The following is a 7,640-nucleotide window of genomic DNA, read 5'->3' as shown; positions in this document are numbered from 1 at the left end:
ATAAAGCAATATAAAAGATAAAAGTATGACCTTTTTTTAAATGATAGTTTAACCCACACATATAATAATAATAATAATAATAATAATAAGGAACGTGTAGATTAAATGGGCTCTGCTAGGGTTTGGTGTTGCTAGGGGATCTCCGCCGTTCTCTGCCACCGCTCTTCTTCTCCTCGTCACTACGCTTCTTCTCCTCGCCGCGCTGGGTATTCGTGGATCTGTGTCGTCGGGCTACTCATTCTTTCTCTCTTTCTTCCTCGCGGATCTGTCCGATTGCTTTCGACGTCTGCCTCCTGTCGTTGTTCGCAACTTCGCCACCTGACGTCGTTCGTTTGATCAGCTTTGTGGAGTGTGACATCTTTTGGTTTCCGCGATCGTAGCCGCGGATCTGTGTCTCTTTGGTTTCCGCGACGACGCCACAGATCTGTTTGCGTGCGGCTGCCGTCGTCGGTCCGCTCACTGCACTATCAAATAGAAATACAAATTTATTTGCACAATTAAATAAAATTCTTTGTTTATATAAACAAACAAAAATAATACTTCTAAAGAAACATATTTGAGTATGATTTGGTTTGCCGCCTACCGCCGGAGTTTGTCGTTCGGCTTTCGTCTAATATTTTTTTGGCTTGGTCTTTTCCTTGGGTTTGTGAGGCTAGTTGCTTGGTCGACTCTCACAGATCTGATGGAGATGAATTGCTCCATTGCCCATTTTTTTTCTAGATCCTCTTTCTTGAAAAATGATAAGAATTACTTGATTTATGGGTTTAGATGAGACACAATATGCTTTGACAATAGAAGAAAAGATATTATCGACTTACTTGATTAGAAAGTGGAGAAGCATGTGGCCACATCCGAATAGAACTAATTATTATTCGAACTTATTATTTTACTAAACAGTCAACAAATGTCCGAGCACTAGATGACAGTGATAGTCTCGTGCCTCATGCTAAGACATGGATATCAAATGAGAAAAAGAATATACTAAGTACACTATTAGGTTATATGTTATCCTTGGGAGATTACTATTTGATTTGGTTGGTTACTATCATAGAAAGAATGTAACTTTCAGACCTACAACTAGAATCATTTAGGTCTACAAGATTGTTCACACTGATAATCAAATGCTACGAGTTTTAGGAGAAACTCATATTTCATCCTTATCAGATTTTCAATTTTCAATGTGAATAATTTGCAATGAGCTTTTATTTTGTTGATTTAAATTAGTAATTTTTTAATTAAAAAAGAACTAAAATCTAGAGTTATTTTTTATAAATACAACATACAAAGGGAAAATTAATTAGATTATTTTCTAAACCAAGCACATGCTAATCCCGATCAATGAACATTGAAAGAGAGAATATTTGCAAGATTTACTTAGTATTAAAAAAGTAATGATATTTATATTTTCCCGATGAATAAACTCAACTTGCACTAAAAAAAAGGGTCTATTGTCACATTTTTTACCAACGTTTTTAGTATGTGTCTCCATATTTTTAAATTTAGCTACACTTTTATTTTTGCGTTGGTTTTTATTATCACTTAATGACGCTTTTTATTATCTGATGGCATTTTCAAAATATTAACTACACTTTTAAAAAAAGTATCGACATTTTTTCTTAAGATAAAGACAATTTAGAAATTGTGTCTTAATAAAGCGTCTTGATATTTTTTCATTTGGATTCATTTTTATTTTTTATCTCCGAATTTAAAATTTAACCACGCATTTTCATTTGTGTCACTTTCTACAATCATTTAGTGACACTTTTAAATTTTTTGTTGCCATTTTTTATAATTTAACTATACATTTAGAAAAATCGTCGATATTTTATTTTTCAATTTAAAGACAATTTAGATTTTGCGTCCATAAAAAGTAGTATTTGAATATAGTTTCTACTTTAAAGACATTTTTTAAGTTTTGTCCACGTATTTCAAAATTCTACCTTACTTTTCTATTTGTATGGCTTTCTATAACCACCTAATGATGCTTATAATTTTGTTGCCCTTTTTAAAATTTTTATTTCTATTATTAATGTGTTTATTTTTATCATTTACTAAATTCAATGTTTTATTATCCTCACTGTACTATTTTATTGGGCAATAACTCACTAATTCCTCGAACTAATTTCCCCCATTTTTTTTTTACTTTGCCGCCCTATCTTCCCCCTAATTTTTTTAGGGCTACCTCCATTTGCGTACAACAAGCGGTCAAAGGGTTCTCAGTTATATCCCTTGCTTTCTCTCGTTCTATATTTCTCCCTCTGCAACCAGCAGTAAAAGCCTTGTTAGACAGGTCGGAATTGTTCAATTTGTTGAATTATGGTGTTGGATTTCGATTTTTGGTTTCTAGGGTTCATGTTGGCCGGAATCGTAAAACTTCTCGCTTTGTTGCAGGTTTAGTTTCATCTGTTTCTTCCTTTCGTTTATCATTCTTTTGGTAATTAATTCTTTCACAATTTTGATTGACTTGTTCGAAAAATGGTAAAATCCTACCTTCTCCGAATCACCAGACTGTCCTGCTGTCATATTCATTGCACAAGAGATATTCAGTCTCGATTTTTCATTAATCCCATTTCGTTTAACATTGAAGATGTTGTTGTGCTGTTCAAAATTTTATTGCTGATTTGAGATTCTTCTCTGCTAGTTTACTGAATGTTGGTATTTAACTAACTTATTACCTGATACACATGTTGAATCAAGAAAATTTGACACTTAACATAGAATCTACTTAAACATCTAATCTTTTGTGCACAACTATGGGATACTTGACAAATTGTACCTCTAGATTTCCTGTTTTGTGTTTGCATCTAATTTTCCCCTTTGGTTGCAGGTCACAAAATCCCCGTAATAGAAAAATAACTGCAAGGCGCTTCCCTCTCTGTTCCTCTTTCTCTCTATATATAAATTGCAATTTTATATGTGTATGTTTCTCAATTTACAATTGCATGGATTGTGATTTTCCAACATTTTATATTAGCTTGTTGTTCACAATACCAATTTTCTAACATTCTGTTTGAATTAACCCTTGTTTCTAGTCATTGTAGGGTGTTTCATGGAATGGACAAGGTTCCAGTCATTTGACAGCTATTTTCAAAGATGGTAAAATTTCTTTTAATTAATTACACTGATCTGCGTTGGTTTCCTCTCCATCTGCTTCATTTCATCCATTTCCTCTTATATGATTATATACCATATACAATTCCAAATGTTCTGTTGATTATGCTTATTAGAGTAATTTTTTGATTCTGTAGGTGGCTTCTTAAGCTCATAGAATCCTTATTCATATTTTAGAGCTACCTGAGGTATGGTTTGAACTCTAAAGTTTTGTTACACCCAAAATATTCTATCTTTTTGTACATGTTTGTTAATCTTTATGCTTCTTTTGAAATATTTTTAAATCTAAGTGATAATTCTATCTGCTAAAGAACCTAATTTAACTTTAATTTTTGTCTATGTGATAGTGTTTAAAATTACTAATATGGGTTATTAGGCGTGATTCATTTAGACTATGTATTCTTCGTGGACAAAATTAAAGTATAATTAGGTTCTTTATGATTCAAATTCTCTGATTGATGTTTCATTTTCATACCGATTAAGGTGGACTAAATTGATCTTAGCTGCCAACTTTAGGAACCATTGTGACACTTAATTCTATGTAGGCTACTCACATGTTATTTATTCCCAAATTTGTTCAAAGCATATGAAAATGTTACTGCTACAACAGACTATCTTCATATTGTGTCTACTATTGTTTTAACTAGAGAGCTGGCCAGTTCAGTGTTTATTTCCTATTGACTAGTGTTTCATGTCTCTTGTCTCTGGTTCTAACTTGTAAATTAATATATACATTTCTTTATTGTTTTTCCAGGTTCTTGTGAACCGTGAGACTCTGAATGCAATAGACGATGTGTAAAATAGAGTTTTCATGAAAATAATTGAAGAGGTAAAATTATTTGAACATGTAGTTGGGATCAGGGGCGGAGACAAAGGTGGGCCCGGGGGGCCGGGCCCCTCCGGTCGCTGAAACCGCCATGGCCACGAGTAGTTTTGGTCCCCCAATCGAACAATCTTGTATTCGCCACTGCGGGTAGTGAATAACAAATGAACTAAAACTTTTCATTTTAATCTAACAACAATCAAATACGCGGAATACCAATAACAACACCACAAGGATCAATCTAACAAACAATCAACCAAAGCACAACCCAAGTTCCAAATCAAAACAGCAACAATAACCACAAGGATAGAAATCTAAACCACAATCAGCAACACAAGATTTATACGTGGAAAGCCTCTTCGGTGTGAAGAGTAAAAACCACGGGACGTTGAGGAGTCCACCATACTTCTCTTATTATGATAAAATTGAGGGCAAAACAAATTCAATAAAGTCTTACAAAAGGTTTATAACCCACCAACAATCATGAAACAATAAGAGATTTGAAGAAGTACACAAATACCAAGAAAGAGAGGAAATCAGTCTACAATCTGCCCCAATTCCGAACAGACGAAAGGCAATCCCAACGGTGAGAACAAGGAACAATATGTCTAGAAGCTCCTGTCCAAAAATCGTGACGATCCGACGGTTCAATCTCCGGGAATCGACAAAAACGTGAACTGACCTAAAGAGAGAAAGGCCAAATCCGAAAATCTCTTTTGTGTGTGTCTTTTCTTCTTCCTTCACTTGTCTCAATAAATGATAATTAATTCACTTAAATACATATTAACCTAGCTTCTCAAAGAAGCCAAAATTAATATTAATGGACCTTAAATATGGGCGGGACCCATAACAAGAAACAATTAATTGATATAAATTTATTGTATATCTGTAGCCTGCTCCTAGTTTTGATCCATATAAGATAAACAATAAATAATCAAGGCATATTATTGGATATTTCTCTATTCTAAGCTATGAATGTAAAGAGGTATGCACTATTTTTATATTTCTCAATTCTGAGCTTCCTTTTTCTCATGTAGAGCAGTTGGTGAGTTGAACCAGTGCAATGACTTGGTGGGTAAAGATTATAAGTTTGAAGCAAGTGGATCCTCAAACATTTCTATATCGTCGTCGATGTCTAAGAACAGATTTAGAGTTAGAAGGTATTTTCCATTTATGCAGGGGTAATTGTCTGTTATGATACTTAGTGTGTGAGAGGAAGGGATCAGATGATAGTTGATGGAAAGCATATAAGTCTTTCGCCTATCCCGAAGTATTTCTATTGTTTCCCTCTTAGTTAGCATTTCTAACATTTTATTATAATGTATACTTGCTTTTGCTCATTCTTTTCATGTGATGTCTATAGGGTTTGGAGCCATGGCTCCTTAGTGAAGTAAGGATATCTGGAGACTTGAAATTAATATTCGTACTAGCGAGTGGATTGCCCTTATTCGAGGGATCAGAACACATTGTTGATTTGGAGTCACTGAAATCAGCTCAACTGGTGCCGCACCGGCCACTAGATCTCTTCATTGGTGTCTTTTCTTCTGCAAATAATTTTAAGCGCATGATCGCTGTTCATTAAACATGGATGCAATACCCAGCAGTCTATGAAGCACGGACACGGGTGCGGACGCGGGTGCGGACACGGCAAACGGCATTTTTAGAAAATATGAGACACGGGTGCGGCGGGGACACGGCAAATTTTATATAATTAATTATATATATATTAGATATAAAAATATATAAAAAACATGCTAAATCACAAATCGGAATCGTGATGTTAGGAGAGAAGAAATTGTTTCTTATTCCCAAACAAAAATGAAATCGTGATGTTAGGAGAACTGCGATGTACGCAGCACAGGGGTTGAAATCGCGATTTGCGCAGAAAGGAGAGAAGACCTAATTCTAATTCGTGTGATAGAGATTATAATTTAGGATTTTTGACAAATTGCATAATTGATCCTTAAATTTTATAAAAAAATTTAAAAAAACCCTAATTTTTAACTTTTTTTTAGCCCAGCCGTGTCCCGCCGTGTCCCCATCCGTGTCCCATTTTCCGGCCGTGTCCCCGCCGTGTCACCGCCGTGTCCGGCCGTGTCCCGCCGTGTCCCCGCCGAGTCCCCGAGTCCGGCGAGTCCGACTCGACCACGGCGACCCCGGGGAAGAGTCCGTGCTTCATAGCCAGCAGTAAAGACGGGAGGTGTTGCATGCGTATTTTTGTTGGTTTGGTTAGTGCTGTTATGGTTCATGTAATTTCATCATGCTAGATTAGATGTTCAAGTTGTTTTCATTGTTGATATCTTTGAGCTGCCTTCCATACATCATGTGCAATTTTCCTGGATTGATTATGATATCTATTTTGTTTTATCCTAAAAAGTTGTAGTCCCAGTCTTCATGATTAACCCGGATAAAGCATAAGTTTGTAGTATAAGAACCAGATTGTCAATGAGCAGCTCGGAGATGAGATACAAACATACAGAGACATTCAGCTGCTGCCTTTTGTCGACTACTATAGACTTATAATGTGGAAGACTATAGAAATCTATATTTTTGGGGTAAGTTTTCACTTATTTAAATATGTAGAATGTGGTTTTTTGTTTGATCAAACGTGTATATATATGTGCAGTTTGTGCAGTTTGTCCGATCGGTTTCGAGATAGGAAAACCTTCTGATATGATATCAACAGTGAGAATTTCAGTAGTAATCTTCTTCATCGTGTTTTCAAGTATCTTATATTCATAGAATCAATTATGTTGGACATATTAGTGAATTTTGATCAGAGTTCCGACACAAAAAGTGGTGCGTTGATGAATGACATTGTAGACTATGCATTTCATCTAATGTTGGCGTTTCCTCTGTTGAACTTCTCATTAAGAGCAAATATTTTAGTGCTTATATCCTATTGACTAGTGTTTCATGTCTCTGGTTCTAACTTGTTAATTAATATTTATGTTTCTTTCTTGTTTTTTTTTCAGGGTCTTATGAACTGTGAGACTCTGGATACAATAGGCGGTGTGTAAAATAGAGTTTTCGTGAAAATAATTGAAGAGGTAAAATTATTTGAACCTCTAGTTTGGACCGAATAGTCATTTTTGATCATTTCTTAGTTGATGTTTATACTTCAGGATAAAAGACCTTTTGACAGGGAAACGATCGAGATGGATTCTAAGCGAACTTGATGTCATGCTATTACAAATTGATAAACTGCTCTAAACTTGAAGGATCTGGATCAGTACGAGCTTTGCAAAAGAAGGAAAGATAAGTGACAGAACAAGAATTTGAATGAGCAAGGACGAGAATCAAGTAACTGATGCTTGCAATGCAATTCAGTTAAGCAAAGAAGTTGATAATCACATATTATTTTTGTATTGTGTAATGAGCTCCATTATAAATATTAATTAAGTTGTTTTTGTAATTATTGATATATTTTTGTATTTGTAATTATTAATAATATTTCAATTTTTGTTTGTACTGTTTACATAACCTCATTCAATTATTTATTTTTATTATTTTAAATAATTACCACTCTGATAAGACAGAAAATTTGCTTACATCGCAGGCTTGTGGTCTCTTCAAGACTATTTATGAAATGTCGTATTTGGGATGTAATAGACTTTTGTAGCCAAATTAGATGTTTTTAAACGTTGCAATTTGGAAACGTTACTAAATTAATGTGTCGTAGTATTTAAGATGCTACTAATATTTT

At 34.6% G+C, this 7,640-nt stretch overlaps 1 long non-coding RNA gene across 7 annotated transcripts; it reads left to right on the top strand.

Annotated features, from left to right (window-relative positions):
* The first annotated feature begins 2,074 nt into the window (after nucleotides 1-2,074).
* On the top strand, nucleotides 2,075-7,401 carry LOC136221985 (uncharacterized). Of its 7 annotated transcripts, XR_010685447.1 has the most exons (11): nucleotides 2,075-2,290; nucleotides 2,392-2,434; nucleotides 2,828-2,918; nucleotides 3,033-3,096; nucleotides 3,249-3,299; nucleotides 3,866-3,940; nucleotides 4,977-5,094; nucleotides 5,298-6,489; nucleotides 6,570-6,733; nucleotides 6,910-6,984; nucleotides 7,060-7,401. It is a non-coding gene; the product is annotated as an uncharacterized lncRNA (long non-coding RNA). The 7 variants fall into 7 exon arrangements; XR_010685448.1 differs by lacking the exon at nucleotides 2,392-2,434 and having other exon boundaries at nucleotides 2,075-2,391; nucleotides 6,570-6,634; XR_010685443.1 differs by lacking the exon at nucleotides 2,392-2,434 and having other exon boundaries at nucleotides 2,075-2,391; nucleotides 6,561-6,733.
* The last annotated feature ends 239 nt before the right edge of the window (nucleotides 7,402-7,640 follow it).

This window comes from Euphorbia lathyris, chromosome 3 (assembly GCF_963576675.1).
Source record: "Euphorbia lathyris chromosome 3, ddEupLath1.1, whole genome shotgun sequence".
In the NCBI taxonomy this organism is placed as follows: domain Eukaryota; kingdom Viridiplantae; phylum Streptophyta; class Magnoliopsida; order Malpighiales; family Euphorbiaceae; genus Euphorbia; species Euphorbia lathyris.
This window is presented reverse-complemented; position numbering and strand designations above follow the sequence as displayed.